The 17,667-nt window shown below is 37.0% G+C and overlaps 1 protein-coding gene across 5 annotated transcripts in view; it reads right to left on the bottom strand.

Annotated features, from left to right (window-relative positions):
* The window catches only part of SGCZ (sarcoglycan zeta), a 1,128,389-nt gene that overhangs the window by 770,056 nt on the left and 340,666 nt on the right, over positions 1-17,667 (bottom strand). The window contains exon 1 of one of the 5 annotated variants that reach the window (XM_086703308.1): positions 2,414-2,825. The exons of the other annotated variants lie outside the window; for them this stretch is intronic. The gene's annotated coding sequence lies outside the window, so the exon portion shown is untranslated. Of the gene's footprint in view, positions 1-2,413; positions 2,826-17,667 lie in introns of those variants that run through there. 5 annotated transcript variants of the gene reach the window in all.

The following is a 17,667-nucleotide window of genomic DNA, read 5'->3' as shown; positions in this document are numbered from 1 at the left end:
AGTCTGTTTTCTGGCTTATGGTATTGCCAGTCACCCTGTGGTGAGGACTAGAAGACACAAGTGTCTCTTCCCTCTCATTCACAATCTCTATCTAGTTATTCTGCAAATTCTCGAATTGTCCTCCCCATACAACATTTCAGTCTGTTCCTTCTCTTCCCCTTCCAATGCTGCTAGCACAGTTCAATTCTTTATGGTCTTTCAGATGGACTTTTATGAAACTTTCTGTCTGGTCTCCCTGGCTTTGCTTCTCTCTGTCCTCAAATCCCTCCTACACTCTGTTCCAAGTTTTGGTCAGAAAAACAATATAGTCACAATATTCAGTTATTGAAAAAGTTTAATGGTTTTCACTCCCTATAAAGCAAAATGGAGTCTCCTTAGCAGTACATTCAAGGTCCTTTCTCATTGGACCCCAAGCCACATCATCATTCCTTTACCTTCCTCATCTAATCACATAGTATCACTTGCAAGGCTCTTCTGCCCCTTAGTCCAGTTAAACTCTGTTCTGTCAGAAAACACCCCATGATTCATAATGATCCTGACATTTTCCCCCATGCATTTCTTTTTAGAAAACTGTATACCCCATCTCTTTATGATGTCTACCATTAAAACTAAAAATTTCTCCTCTGAGTTAACTGCCTCTTCCTCTGCCAACAGAAATGGTGCACAATAAGCACCTATGAATTCCTCAATCTCTGCATTATTCTGTTGCCAAAGAGCTGGCCGAGGCCTCCTGAAAGGGGGATGGTGGTAGTGGTGTCCCTGTTTGTTCTCTGACTGCACATACAGGCGTCACTCGTCTTTGTGCACTCCACGATGTAACCCAGAGCCTAGCCTAACGTCCTGGGGGTCTTTATGCACTTGAATTCGGTAATGGATCAGGCCAAGAGATCTGCATACAGACAATGCGTAATCCACAAGAGTTAAAGACAGAAACAGGACAATCTACAAGGAGCTCTGGGACTTAAAACCTTACTCTCTGTCCCTATTTTACACGCACTTAGGGAGCTAACTAATTAAAGAAATCCTCTGGAGAATTTCTTGTGAAGGAAGAATTCTTTCACAAAGCAAATAATCAACCCTTAATTTACAAAGTACTTATGGAGTTAGGTGCCTACAGTATCATCAAATGGCATTTTAGGGACCCCTTGTCATTGTCTATGTAAACAAGTAACTCTAAAGGAATCTTTAAGATTCTCAAGAAAATTGGGGAGTAAGTGATTTAAGCTCTTAATTTTGATCTTCTATAAAAGAGTATAATAAGGCTTTATTTGCTTTCCTATTTAAGCTTTAAAACATAGAGTACATCAAAGAATCTCCACAAGTAACATTGTATTATTACATTTATTTTATTTCAGGCAAAAGGCAATAAAAAGTTGTCTATGATTAAAATAAAGGGTCTATTGTGTTATTTATAGATCTTTAATTTGGGAGCAAAATTTTGACACTTCTTTCTCAATCTAAGTAGTGATAATTTTTTTTGAAAAAACTCTACTATGAAATTTGTTGTTGCTTTTTTTAAATGATTCTCCAACCAGGGGCAGATGAACTGAATTTTTACTATGAATTAAGATTTAAAGTTTTACTTTTGAGTATTTTGTCACCAACATTCCTAAGATTTTGAAAACTAGCATGTCTATTATTTTGTACTACGTATATAAGAAAGAAAAGAACACACACACGCACACACATCTGTACTAGTTTACTGGCCCTATATTTCAATAGGGCAGCTCCAGATTTTCCACATAGAACTGATTTTGGGGGTGGCAATTTTCCTGGGGCAAGATGAAACAGAAGCAGCTTTAGGATACTGCCCCAAAGATGGAGTTTGGTGGTAAGTACAGTTTTTTTGTTGTTGTTCTTTTGTTTGTTTATCTAGGATACATATGTATGTGTACTTGGGGCGGAGGGAGGGGACATGGTTAGGGGACAGTATTTGAAATTCTGTAAAAATGAAAATTTCCACAAACTATTTCTTGGTTTCAACCCTGGTATGCAATTTCTGGGCCAATCTCTATCACAAACACTATTTTATATTTTGCTTCCCTCCCTCCCTCCCCCACTCCTGCCTTCCTCTATTTCGTTCTTAGAAAAGCAGAAAGATAGGTTTCTAAAATTTGTGTATGAATTACATGTTAAAAAATAAAGTTGAATTGCCTGAGGAGGTAACATATGGTGAAAACCTTTAAAAGAAAAATCCTATAGAACATGTAAAACTCTCCATATTGAAGTCCCTGCCTACCTCCTCAGCATTATCTCTATATACTTGGCTAATTTCAGTTTCAAGATTCTGTCAAACTGTTTCACACGTCCATGCCTTGGCATTTGCCATTTTCATTGCCTGGAAACCATGTACTCACTGAACATTTCTACTGAAATCTACTCTATGTGAAGAATGGTTAAAAAAGATACTCACGCTTGCTATGCACACATGACTTGGTGTCCATCCTCCCTGGCAAATCCACGGTCATCCTGCACCTTCTGTTCCTTTCTCTGACATGTGTTCCCTGACCACTGCAGGCAAGAGTGGAGACACTGGTACAGCTTTCATGTATCTTACAGCCCTAACTGAAATGTTTTTCGTGTGGTTATTTTACCTCCCTGAGTCTCTTACGAAACAGTGAACTTTCTCTCTCTCATTTTTGTATCATTAGTATACTGCTCAGCACTGCATGAATTAATTAATTTAGTGACTAAATTGAGGTACTGATTTTTCTGGAGAGAGTACACTGAATTTCAATTTGAATATTGTTTTACACGTACTAATTCAAGCCTTGGCAAAGGACATATTTATATGAAAGACAATTCGCACAAAACTTTAAAATGTGAAGTTGACGAAACCACAATGAATATAATCTCCTACATGAATGTATCTTCTTATAATAAACATCAAAATTCCTCAATTTTGCTACTTGAAATATAAGCATTATGATGTTCTTCTCCCAAGTAATCATAACCGTTACATGATTCTGTCTATATATGTGGTACTTTTATTACAAAGGTGGCTAGAATTACTATCTAGAGTGGTTAAACTCTTCAGAAGAAATACACTATTTAATTCAAAACTCACAATGGTAATAGCGTCTTCTATGAAAGCTGAAAAGTTGGCCTTGGGGAAAGAAGATGCTTGATTCTTTACAAACAGAAAGTAGCTTAGAAATTTGTAGGCATTTTTTTTTTTAAATATTAATCCCAGTGTAGTAAACAGCTCTTTAAACCACACAATATCTGTATATATGCATTAGATTTCAGTGTAACCTAAGGGCACCAGAGACCCTACTGGGCTTCAGTCATCACCTAAACTTTCTTGTCCCGCTTAAAAATATATTATTTTAAATAACAGAGTAGGGATAAGATACATTACTGAATGTATTTTAAGTTCCTTGAATATGGCCATACTATTTTATCCATCCTTTTAATTACTCCACTTTCCATTACACCAACTTTACCAGAGTAGATTCTCAATAAATACTGTAGGGTGTCCTACAAATAATAAAAGAAACTTGAACAAGATTCACTGCTTTGATAGTTAGAAATAAAAGAGAGAATGAATATTTAATATGTTATCATTTTGCAAATATTTGACAGATTTAATTAACTACATGTGATTCCAGATAGCCTAATAGATCATGCCCTAAACTAGGAGTCAGATATTGGTTAAATTTAATAGAAACTATTTTAATAACAGCAGTTGACTAGTAATAGAATGGGCTTAATATAAGGTATGATGTGTCCTACTGGTAGAGAGTCTCAAACAGAATGCCTGGAAAGTAGCAGATGACTACCTTTGGCTGGGAGGTTGACAAAGAAGATCTGACAGAATCCTGTGAGACTAAATCTGTTCTTTAAGCCCTCTAAAAGAGAAACAAGCATAGCTGAGTATATTCAATGCATGTGTTGGTTTATCCAATTATCTCAAAAGAGTGATACCGTATGTATTTTATAGTCTATAAATACATGTCCTCAATGTTATTGAGTTTTAAATTGCTTCTGGACAACTTTCAAGACTCCAGAGTCCTAGAGACTTTAGGACTGGTCATAAACTACTCTGGAAGTGACCATCACTTTCCCAGAAAGGTGCAAATTCCTCAGGAATTCATATACAGATGTTCATTACTTAAGATAAGAGGAGTCATTACAGGATTATGCATTTTCAGAGGTAAAACACTTAGTTGAGTTCATGAACCTATCTCAACAATAGAACAGACTTTCTGCAATCAACTTAAGTTTAAATTCAGTCTCTAAAAGAATAAAGATGAGAAGTTAATTTTCTTTTTTTTTTTTTCAACGTTTTTATTTATTTTTGGGACAGAGAGAGACAGAGCATGAACGGGGGAGGGGCAGAGAGAGAGGGAGACACAGAATCGGAAACAGGCTCCAGGCTCTGAGCCATCAGCCCAGAGCCTGACGCGGGGCTCGAACTCACGGACCGCAAGATCGTGACCTGGCTGAAGTCGGACGCTTAACCGACTGCGCCACCCAGGCGTCCCGAGAAGTTAATTTTCAATGGCATTTCATGAAGAGTTCCAGTTCCCCCAGCTAATCTTGGTCAACCAGTATTCAGATACTGATTGAAGAACACCATTTCACATTTAAAATCCCTTGGCTAGATGTATACCTAATTATGAAAAACAACCTTTAGGGGCGCCTGGGTGGCGCAGTCGGTTAAGCGTCCGACTTCAGCCAGGTCACGATCTCGCGGTCCAGGAGTTCGAGCCCCGCGTCGGGCTCTGGGCTGATGGCTCAGAGCCTGGAGCCTGTTTCGAATTCTGTGTCTCCCTCTCTCTCTGCCCCTCCCCCGTTCATGCTCTGTCTCTCTCTGTCCCAAAAAAATGAATAAACGTTAACAAAAAAAAATTAAAAAAAAAAAAGAAAAACAACCTTTATAAAAGCAAAATTAAATTTCAGAAGGGGGCTTTCTGTAATATTATTTGGCTACTACCATTCTTTTGGTTTCCTTATTGAAAGCGGGAGAAATTTATAACTAGTGGAAACAAAGGTATGAGATGCAGATATCCATCCTTAGTTGTGCTATACTCATAAACTTTGCGACATTACACGGCAAAAATAATTATAACAAATGCTGAAATGAAAAGAAAATAGTCATTGGCTTTTGGAACTTCTGAAGAAAAAGATTAAAGTGAAGTGTCAGAAACATACTCGTCAACCAAACCTACTGTTCAGCGATTTGAGAACTTCAAACTTCATTACCTTCCAGTGACAAAGAAAAATGTCCTCTGTAATGTGATTTTTTAGTTCTCCCTGGAAATAAGTCATGCATTTCAATATCTTTGAAGAGAAAATGGTCTTATTATAGTCAACCTGTCATACTGTATTGTTTAATTAAACATAATAATTTACCTTGGACTGCTAGAAAGTCAACTGTCCAGGGCTTTTGTGTTAAATGTGACTTGGGTCATAACGGTTACCTGGAATAGTATATTATTTTTTTGCACATCTTTGTGTATTTTCAACTATAGTTTCATGAGGGAAATTCATTAGAAAACATAAATTTGTGTGGTGGGGGATGATTTTTTTTTGGTTATTCATCAGCTAGTATTTAACAAACCACTATAAAGCACTGGTTAAATTTGACTATATTTAAAATGGGGAAAATATATATTAAAATATTTATGGTATATAATAATATATACGCTTTATTTTATATTTTACCTATGTGTCCTTATTGATACATAGGTACTTGTACTATGATACATAGGTACATTGATACTTACAGATTCTCTGGTCTACTAATATCAAACCCAGATTGAACTTTAAGCTTCCCTTCTTAAACTCAATGATATCTAAGCATAGTAAGTTTCAAGGAATGCGCTATCAGAAAGGCTAAAATCAACACAAGAAACAACAGATGCTGGTGAGGATGTGGAGAAAGGGCAATCTTCTTACACTGCTGGTGGGAATGCAAACTGGTGCAGCCACGCTGGAAAATTGTATGGAGGTTCCTCACAAAGTTAAAAATAGAACCATCCTCAGATCCAGTAATTCACTACTAGGTATACTAAGTATTCACCCAAAGAATACAATAATAGTAATTCAAAGGGATGCACCCTGATGTTTACAGCAGCTCTACAATAGCCAAATTATGGAAACAGCCCAAATTTCCATTGACTAAATAATGGATTAAGATAATATAAAAATATATAATATATAAAATTATACACACACAATCATGGAATATTACTCAGTCATAAAAAATAATGAAATCTTGTCTATTTGCAATCATGTGAATGGAGCTAGTGAGTATTACGCTAAGCAAAATAAGTCAGAGAAAGGCAAATAGGACTTCAGTTATACCCAGAACTGAAGAAACAAAGGAGCAAAGGGGAAAAAAAGTGATAAGCAAACCAAGAAACAGACTCTTAACTATAGGGAACATACTGATGGTTACCAGAGGAGCAGTGGGTGGGGGGATGGGTGAAATAGGTGATGGGGATTAAGGAGGGCACTTGTAGGGATGAGCACTGGGTGCTCTATGGAAGTGTTTCATCACTATATTATACACCTGAGACTAGTATTACACTATATGTTAACTAACTGGAATTAAAATTAAAAAATTTAACAGGAAACAAAAATTCCAAGGTGTGAATCAGGTGAACGCATATGGGCCTAAGTATTATTCTTTGAAAGCAGAACCAGACTGTTCTAAAAGAAAAGAAGGTATATCTACTATGTTAAAAATCCAAGACAGTTCCCAAGATTTCCACTCCTTGGGTACATGCATTTTTTTCTCCCAGTTATTCAGTCAAACAGTAATTCACATGCTGCTATGAAGAGATCTGCAGATGTAACTGAGACTCCAACTGAATTGATTTTACAAAGGCTATTACCCTGGGTAAGCCTGAGCTAATCAGGTGAATCTATCCTTACAAAGGATTCAGCTCTTCCCACAGAGACTAAAAGTATAGGAGGGATTCAGTGACAGGGAGAGCCTTCACTGATGGCTTTGGGATAAGAACTGAGAGTAGCTTCAAGGAGCAGAAAGCAGCCCACATCTGAAAGCCAATAAGAGAACAGGGTCTTGATTACTACAATGGCAAGGAACTAAAATCAACCAACAACCTGAATGAACTTGGAAGAGTACCCCATGCTGCAGATGAGAATGAACCCTTTCATCACTTTGATTTTGGCCATGTGGAATTGAAGAAACAACCTAATAATGCCATGCCCCTAATCCAACTACAGAATTATGAGTTAATAAAAGGGTAATGCTTTATGCTACTCAATTTGTGATAATTTGTTACAGAGCAAGAGAAAGCTAATAATATACCCATGTGGCTAAACAGACCATCACCATTTTAGATAAATGAAATGTGTGGGGCTGTTCTGAGGCTCAAATCAGAATAAATAATTGATTTGAAGGTAATAATTGACCCTTAGACTTATGAAAAGCACCTTAATTAACCAACCATTCAATTGGGGCATAAAGTACAAAGACAGTGTGTTAGAATGGCTAGCAATGAAATCTTGAGCAAGACACTTAACCACTTTCGAGTGCAGTTTCTTCCCCTATAAAAGAAGCTGGTCTCCTCTGAGATTCCTTTCAGGTCAAGGCATCTAAGATTTAAGTAACTGGTAATAAAGTGAATCAACTGTGATATGGTAGAAAGAATATAGTACTAGGAAAAAGGAGAAAAAGACTTGGGTTAAATTCTATGTTATAATCAAGCCACATGATCTTGAATAGACTGTTTCATCCCTGGAACATGGTTCACTTGGTTGAAATGGGAAGAAACACCACTGTGACTCAAAACTCTTCATGAAGATGAAAAGAGTTATTCTGAGGAACTGACTTCCAACATGGCAGTGAGGAACCTGATGATCTCCTTCTCTGAAACAAAAATATGGGCAAAACAACTACTATGAACCATTTCCAAACTCCAGTAATTAACAAAAGCCACAGAACAAATAAACCAAATCATCTATTCAAAAGAAACTACTGAACCTGAGTAAGACAGCAGATCTCTGTTTTTTAACTTGGGATTATTCTCATCTCCTCCTCTTAGCTCAGTGGTGTGGTAGTCAAAAGCTGGCAGCATTTACAGACAGTGGAGACATCTAACCACCTTAGAAACTGGTAAAAGCCCCATCCACAGGGCACACTTGATACTTTGTCCAAACCCTTGGATCTCTGTGGAATTCACAAATATGCAGAAGTAAAACAGCACACTCCTCAATAACCATTAAGTCCAAGAAGAAATCACAGAGGGGAAAAAAAAAAATGCTTTGAGATAAATGAAGGCAACAACACAACATTCTAAAACTTACAGGGTTCAGGTAAAATCGTGCATGGAGGGAAATTTATAACTGTAAATGCCTGTATTAAAAAGAAAGAGGGACGTCTGGGTGACTCAGTCAGTTAAGCGTCCGACTTCAGCTCAGGTCATGATCTCACAGTTCACGAGTTCAAGCCCCGCATTGGGCTCTGTGCTGACAGCTCAGAGCCTGGAGTCTGCTTCAGATTCTGTGTCATCTTCTCTTTCTCTGCCCCTGCCCCTCACTCTGTCTCTCTCTCTCAAAAATAAATAAAACATAAAAAAATTAAAAAAAAAGAAAGAGAAAGAGAAAGCTCCAACCAACATCTTAAACGTGGGGACCTAATCTTCCATTTTGAGAAACTAGGAAAATAATGCCAACTTAACCCACGCAAACAGAAGGAAGGAAATAACTGAGATTAGAAATAAATGAGGGGAGCCTAGGTGGCGCAGTCGGTTAAGCGTCCGACTTCAGCCAGGTCACGATCTCGCGGTCCGTGAGTTCGAGCCCTGCGTCAGGCTCTGGGCTGATGGCTCAGAGCCTGGAGCCTGTTTCCGATTCTGTGTCTCCCTCTCTCTCTGCCCCTCCCCCGTTCATGCTCTGTCTCTCTCTGTCCCAAAAATAAATAAACGTTGAAAAAAAAATTTAAAAAAAAAGAAATAAATGAAATAATGAGCAGAGTAACAGATAAAATCAATAAGACCAGAAGTTAGTTCTTTGAAGAAATCAAAAACTCCCTATACACCATCAATGAGCAACCTGAATATAAAATATAAAAACAGATTCTTAACTGATAATAATGGGAAAAATAAAATACATAGTAAGTTTATGAAAGAAGCATAAGACTTCTGAAAGTACAAGTCTTTCAATACTCTGAAAACTACAAAAATTGAAAGAAATTAAAGGTTACTAAATAACTGGAAATATACAACATGATAATGCAAAAGAAGACTTCACATTGGTAAGATGACAATACTCCCCAGACTGACCTACCAAGTCAACATGATCACTTTCAGAATACCAGTGTTTTTTTTTTTCTTTTTTTAGCAGATATTTACATGCTGATCTAAAATGCATATGAAAATACATGACACCAAAATAGCGAAAACCTTCCTGGAAAAGAACAAAGTTGGAGGACTCATACTTCTCAATTCTGAAACTCAGTGCAAAGTTACAGTAATAAATACATTATGATATTTCAGAGAAATAAACCCATCCATGCATAGTCAGTTGACATATACAGTCACTTGATTTGGATGAGGCTGCCAGGAAAGTTTAAAAGGAAAAGTAGAGTCAAGAAATGCTGCTAGAACAGTATTTGCTGGATAACCACATGTAAAAGAATTTGAAGTCCTACCTCACACTACACACAAAAATTAATTCAAATGCATTCTAGACTGTAAGAGCTAAAACTGTATTATAACTCCTAGAAGAAGAAATACGAATTAATTTTTGTGATCTTGGTTAGGCAATGATTTCTTAGTTGTGATACACAAGGTAGAAGTAATAAAATAAAAACAGGTAAATTAACTTCATAAAATCAAACAAAAAAGTTTACGTGTCAAGGACACCACCAATAAAGTGAAAAGGCAATCCGTAGAATAAGACTATTTGCTAATCATATATATGACCAAGAATTTTTATACGAAACACATAAAGAACTCTATCACTCAACAATAAAAGGACATAACCCCATTAAAAAATGAACAAAGGAACTGAATAGATACGTCCAAAGAAAATATGCACTCAATAAATACATAAAGTGATGCTTAACATCATTAATCATTAGGGAAATGCAAGTCAAAAGCACAGTAAGATAGTACATCATGCCTACAAGAATGGCTAAAATAGGAAAGGAAGAAGTGTTGGTGAGAATATAGAGAAAACGGGACCCTCATAAACTGCCTGTGGGAATGTAAAATGCTGCCACTTTGGAAAGCAGTTCCTCAAAATACTAAATATAGAGTTACCATATGATCCAACACATATATTTCTAAAGGAATAGAAAACAGAGGCAACACAGAAACCTGTGCGTGAATTTCATAGTACAGCTACAGATAATAGGAAAAAGTGGAAACCACTTAAATGTTCATCAGTTTAATAAGTAGATAAATAATGTGATATAGCCAAAGAATGGAATATTATTGAGCCACAATAAGGGGCACCTGGGTGGCTCAGTAGGTTAAGTGTCTGACTCTTGATTTCGACTCAGGTCATGACCTCACAGTTCATGAGATTGAGCTCTGTGCTGACAGTGCAGAGCCTGCTTGGGCTTCTCTCTCCCCCTCCCTCTCTCTCTCTTTCTCTGCCTCTAAATAAATAAACTTTAAAAAAAATAAATGTAGTACTGATACATGCTATAACATAGATGAATTTTGAAAATACTATGTTGAGTGACAGAGGGCAATTACGAAATTTAATGCAAAATTGTATTAAATGCAATTAATATTTTGTATTAATCCATTTATGGGAAATGTCCAGAACAAGCAAATCCATGGAAAGAGAAAATAAATTAGATTTTTGTGACAATGGCACAACTTGTAAAATATACCAAAACCCACTGAATGAATATTTTAAATGAGTGAATTTTATGGTATAGGAAATACATCTCAAAAAAAAAAAAAAAAAAGGAAGGAAGGAAGGAAAAGAGATACATCTTAGCAAAGTTGTCAGAAAAAAAAAGTATTCCTTCTGGCCATTTAAAAAAATTTTTAAAGTTATACAATGTAGCAGTAAAGTTACTGACACAAATATTGAATAACTTATTTGCTCTGAACTAACCAACTGAAAAAGAATTAAGAGAAAGAGAAAAAGAAATATCAAGAGTTAGGCAAGAGAATGTTTTCAACAAAGAAAAGACAAGAGGTAGTAGATGACATTTGCTAACCTGTACTGTCCTCAGGCACCTCCCCAGACAGACACTCTCTCCCCTGCAATAGAATTGTGACCAAGCAGAGAGCACTCGACAAGTTCTACTGATGTTTCTCTGGGGCCAGAGATGGACAGTGGACCTATCATTCTACTGGAGAGCCTTTATTTAGGTCTATTTGAGTAGATAATATTATAGTTACATTTTAGTGTCTAAACCCATTATCTAATGTGCTAACGTGATCTAAGCACTTATGAAAATTCAAATTGCTTCTGAGTGCTAAGAATTGCTTAGACTTTATTTCCAAGTAGGCATCTGATCTGTATTCCTTCATACATTTCATTTTTTTAAATAAATTTCTGGCCTTTATTATCTACAAAAACATTTTTTTTTTCAACGTTTATTTATTTTTGGGACAGAGAGAGACAGAGCATGAACGGGGGAGGGGCAGAGAGAGAGGGAGACACAGAATCGGAAACAGGCTCCAGGCTCTGAGCCATCAGCCCAGAGCCCGACGCGGGGCTCGAACTCACGGACCGCGAGAACGTGACCTGGCTGAAGTCGGACGCTTAACCGACTGCGCCACCCAGGCGCCCCATCTACAAAAACATTTTAAAATAAAAGAATTAAGATTCTAAAGATACAAAAATATTAGTTTTCTATCATGTTGATCTGACAACGTTCTCTTTTGCCATCAAATGTCAAACACAGAGGTGTAGATTCTATTTTAATTAATCCAGCTGAGTTTTGGTTGTTTTTTTTTTTTTAATATTTATTTTTGGGAGACAGAGTGGGAGCGGGAGAAGGGCAGAGAGAGAGAGAGGGAGACACAGAATCGGAAGCAGGATCCAGGCTCTGAGCTGTCAGCACAGAGGTGGATGCGGGGCTTGAACTCACAAACCACAAGATCATGACCTGAGCTGAAATCAGAAGCTTAACCGACTGAGCCACCCAGGCGCTCCAATCCATCTGAGTTCTTAAGGCCAAATTAGTTTTACAATTCAAGCTTCCAAAGCATTTCTTTTCTTATAAAATCAACTGATATATTTCTTATAGGACAAATGATAATGAGAAATTGATATTCTGGTCATTTGAATGGTTCTGATGAATCTCTAGGCCTCTTTCAGTTATTATTAACACTTAAACACTTTATGATTTTCCAATGCAAATGTGGAAATAGGGACCTTTGGTAAACTAGTGCTATTCTGAATTGGGCTGTACTGAGACAGAGTTTGTATTCGATCAAACAAGACAGACAGGGCTAAGAATCTTTTCTCCTAAGTGAACAACCTGGAGGTTCCTCATGTGAGGCAGATGAGCTGCTGTGGAATACGTTTCCCTCTTCCCGTGAGAGTCCTGGAGAAGTAGAAACTTTAAAGCCCTTCCTTTGGAGGCAGACACAGGTTTTCACTTGAAAGCCAAAGTAAGACATTCTATTCTTCTCTTTTTCTTTCTCCTCCCCCCCTCCCCGTTTTTAGTACTAACATCGAAGATACAAATTGGTACTATTCAAAATCTTTCTAATAGTTTTCTATTTTAAGAACCTGCCATGTTTTATACAAATGCCTCTAATTTTTCCACGTTGTGCAGATATTCAAGTTAAAATTAACAACTATGACAAGAAAATAGGAGTTATTTGAATAAAAGACAAAGTGGTTGTGATACAGTTTGCCCTTGGCCTGTATTCTCTGATGTGTGACTAGCTGGGGAGGAAATGAAGTGGCCTATATACAGTATTTAAGTGGAATGTTAATATCCTCCAAAATGATGCAGCAGTGTTAAGGACACTGTTGACTTAAGAAATGTATGCATATGGAATAACTTTCAGAACAGCTTATGTCAAGATCTATAAGAGGAACAGAGCAACGGAGTCTATAATGAGAATGATTCCCGTGGTGTCCAAGAGGCAAGCACTAAATAAAGAATGGCAAAGGCAATGAAACACAAATCACCCGAGCTTAAGGAGAAAATAGCGGTAACGAGAAAAGGAATGTGATTTCTACCTCAGAGCAAGGGAAAACAGTTTGGAGAAATAGTTTGGACAGCTAATATGAATCCATTAGTGCAGGCAGTACTATGGAAGGGTGACTGAATTCTTACAATTCATTTATGTATTTCCACAAATACATATTTTTTAATTACATATTTTTAATTATACCTGTATGAAAGTTTTAAAACATTTCATGGCTAAAAGTGAATATATTACTTAAAAACTAACCATAGAATTAGAAAACAAAAAACTGTTAAGATCACTGTCAAAATATGCATAACTGGCTAATACGCTCTTTCATATTCCAAAAAGTGAAACACACTTCGGGGAGACCTTTCCTGATTACAACAGATTGCTCTGATCTAAAGGTTTCTTAAAAATCACATACTGGTAGAGGCTATGTCAGTATATATACAATATATCTATATACACACACACATTACTGCATAAGCAGTTACTTGTTGCATTGATGGCCTTTCTAGTTTCCTTAGCTGTTCCCAAAGGGCCCAGTGTACTGTGTACATTCGATGTCCCTCCCTGCTGACCACTAAATTCTGATTCAGATGTGTGGATGTACTTAGATTCCAAATATTTCATTAAATTGCACTTATATAACATCCCTGCCCCACCTATCAATGTGGGATTATCTCCCAATTTAGGTAAGAGCGCAAAATATGGAGTCAGAGTCTTAGTTCAAGTTTTTTTTCTAAATTTATTGTCAAATTGGTTTCCATACAACACCCAGTGCTCATCCCAAAAGGTGCCCTCCTCAATACCCATCATCCACCCTCCCCTCCCTCCCACCCCCCATCAACCCTCAGTTTGTTCTCAGTTTTTAACAGTCTCTTATGCTTTGGCTCTCTCCCACTCTAACCTCTTTTTTTTTTTTTCCTTCCCCTCCCCCATGGGTTTCTGTTAAGTTTCTCAAGATCCACATAAGCGTGAAACCATATGGTATCTGTCTTTCTATGTATGGCTTATTTCACTTAGCATCACACTCTCCAGTTCCATCCACGTTGCTACAAAAGGCCAGATTTCATTCTTTCTCATTGCCATGTAGTATTCCATTGTGTATATAAACCACAATTTCTTTATCCATTGATCAGTTGATGGAAATTTAGGCTCTTTCCACAATTTGGCTATTGTTGAGAGTGCTGCTATAAACATTGGGGTACAAGTGCCCCTATGCATCAGTACTCCTGTATCCCTTGGGTAAAGTTCTATTATTTATTAAGTGTGTGTGACCTTGACATTATCATATACCCTCTTTGAACCCCAGTTTCACTATATTTAATGGAATAGTGCCTTCAACTTGAAAAAAAAATGAATGAAAATACAGTTTTCATGATATTATGCACATATTATTTCTTTTACAGATGGATTATTTTATAAATGGGTTAATCATAATCATTTAGTGGCATAGCATCATTATCAATTAGCATACACTCTTTTATTTGTATTTACCTTAAATAGACATTATATTTCCTTTTGTTCCATTCCTAATTTCACTCTCTCCTCCATACACCCTGTCACTTGTTGAATTCTCCAGGAAACAGACTAAGACAGAATTTAATGGGTGGGATGTTTATGGACGGGGTGGGGGAATCCCATGGAAGAGTGGAAGGAAACAAGTTGAAGCAGAGGGAGGACTACAACTGTGAAACAGGCCACGTCAGCCTCAGCCAACCTCAACGGGAGCTCTGGAGTTTGAAATGGACCCTGAGTTGTCCTGCATTGGTCAAGTGGCCAGTCTCAGTGTGTCACTGGGAGTGACATCTTGGGCAAGTGGCTTTCTGCAGCGGACACAGTCCCTAAAGGGACCGATAGTTGGAGGTCCATCTGCTCACAACATTCCCAGAAACTGGAGAGATAAGTCGTTCCTTGAGGGGACATTTGGGTAGCATGTGAGTATCCACCATAGTCTCCAAATTTTATACATTGCAAATATAAAAAGTATTGCATTGGACATTTTGTTTTTTGTCTATTTTGCCTTCAACGTGTCTATCGGATTTATCCATGCTGACAGCTGTAGACCTGGTTATTATAAAATTATTTTCCACACTTCCTTCTGTATAATCAAATGAACGTTGCTGGTGTAACATCAGACACCACCCCAACACATTTTTCGTTGCTGTGGAGAGGAGATACTATTAAAACACATCAGTCTGTTGTACACATACTGATTAAGTCCTTGACTCAATTAACCAGTGCTCAGAGGGGCAATTCTGCCACTCCAGTTTATTCTGAGTATTGCCCAATAGCTGTACTTCTTTCCCTAAGCCCTCTTGCTGGGATGAGACCGATTTCGTCCCAGACATGGCACCACTCCTTCCAAGGCTTTCTTCAGTTGTACTCTCAGGTTACGTATCTCCAGTCCCACTTAGTTTGGGTTTTTTCTGCTTTCTTACCTGCCTTCACAACTGCAGCGTCAGCATCACCTGGAGTCAGGGCCACCTTTATAAATTCTCTTCCCCCAGAATGTAACCGAATATATGACAGACAGCAAGTGTATAATAATTATGGATTCTTAATTTTTCGGTAGTTCTAATTGTATTGATTGTATCTCCTTTTGTATCCGTGTAAATTATACATAATTTTAAATAAATGGGATCACGACTCAATTTTTTTAAAAAATTATTTTTACCATTTTTGGAAAGAAATGACAAAAAGATTAATGCTTACCTAGCTTCTTGTCCTTATTTCTGATTTCCCAATTCAGAGGTAAACTCCTTCTCATTTTAGATACTATCTTTCAAACTTCAGTTGACCTTTGAGCCCCCCACAACCCCAGTCAAAAATCCATATATAGCTTTTGATTCCCCCAAAACTTAACTATGAATACCTACTGCTGTCTGGCAGCCCTACTGATACAAAGTCAAGTAGTACACATTTTGATTATTATATGTATTATATACTGCATCCTTACAGCAAAGGTAGAAAAAAAGTTAAGAAAATAATAAAATATATTTATAGTATTGTACTCTTATTTTAAAAAAATCACGCGTAAATGGAACTGCACAGTTCAAACCAAAGGTGCTCAAGGGTCAACTGTATTTCATGTTCTGACATGGAGTAGGAAGTCTATGAGCCTCCCTCGTCTCATTGTTGGCCTATGTGTAAATCACAGAGCACAAGGTATGAACCAGAAGGAAGCTCCTCCTATGTTTCTCACCTTGGAATCCTGGGCTGTTAAGGGGTTCTTGAGTGGCCATGGCAGGGTGAGAGACTGCAGAGAAGGTAAAACTCCGAACTCACCCCAATTTATGCTTTGATCATATTATCATTCGTGAAATATCTAGAATATTTTTAAATGGGCTTCCCTGCTAGAGAGAGACAGAGAGAGAGAGAAAGAGAGGCAGAGAAAGTGAGAGAAAGGGAGATGAGAATTACTCAACTAATTCTTCTCTGATTGATTGAGATACACAGGCCCAGAATGGAATTCCCTTGTCCAACATCCAATAATGTTCTCCTACTTCACATTCTTCTCTCTGTACTTTCAAAGCTAGTTATTAATGGTTGTTTGATTACGAGATTTAGTAGCCTTGTGTCTTCTGAAATCTTAACCAGGCTCCGTTTATAGACTTCAGCTCCCATCAGTCTATACTGTGGTTTTGATGTGGCCTCAAGTCCAGCCATATTCCTCATAGCTACCCTTGTTTGCATCCTGGTTTTAGTTTCAGTTTTTACTAATAGTAGTCTTTGTTGTTTCTGCCCTATCTTCAAAAGTCACAGGCATTGACAAAGCATGTATCTGAAGGAAGGTTAGGAGAAGTATAATGATGGAAACACGGATACCTTACTTACTATATATTTAGAATAGCAATCAAGTAATAGGATATTGAATTGTAATGGAGCCAATCATTTGTTTTGTCATCCCTAAATTTCATATGGGGAGTTTAGCATAAACTAATTACTCTTGATGATTATTTGACAGATTAGTTTCAAAGACTATGGAAAGAGATAATTTGAAGCATCAGACTGAATAAACAATCACTATGTTTCTCTAAGACTCTGATTAATTCTAAATATAAATGTCTTATTTAGAATGCATTGCACTGGATATATGCAAAGCACATCCTTCCCTTAATGCCAAAAATTTTTTCCAAACCTGTCATGTTTTTGAAGTACCTTATTGGCCTGAGTCTATTGTAAGGTTTATATAGATGTTGAGTTAAGAACCAATGTTACACAATCTGTATTAATGCATTCACAATAATTATTTCTATGTTAGTATAAAGCACATGAACTGATTTTTTTCTTTATGTAATAAACTATAAATAAATAGGATTTTTATTCTTATTCATTTTCCTTCTTAGTGGGTGGATGATAACTAACATATACTGGATGTCTATTTTAGACTAGACATTTTGCATATATTAAAGTTTCCTACAAAGTAAACCTAAATCAAAATTAGAAACAGTATTATATTCATGATTTTTAAAGATCCCTCTGCTTGCAAAAAAAAATGATGGGTAACTCCTAAATGTACCTAATACCAAAGATATAAAGACTTAGAATTCACTTACTTATAAAAAAA

This window comes from Puma concolor, chromosome B1, assembly GCF_028749965.1.
Source record: "Puma concolor isolate L17-30 chromosome B1, mPumCon1.1.hap2, whole genome shotgun sequence".
Lineage (NCBI taxonomy): Eukaryota > Metazoa > Chordata > Mammalia > Carnivora > Felidae > Puma > Puma concolor.
The sequence above is the reverse complement of the archived record's forward strand: the minus strand, read 5'-3'. Positions and strand labels throughout refer to the sequence as shown.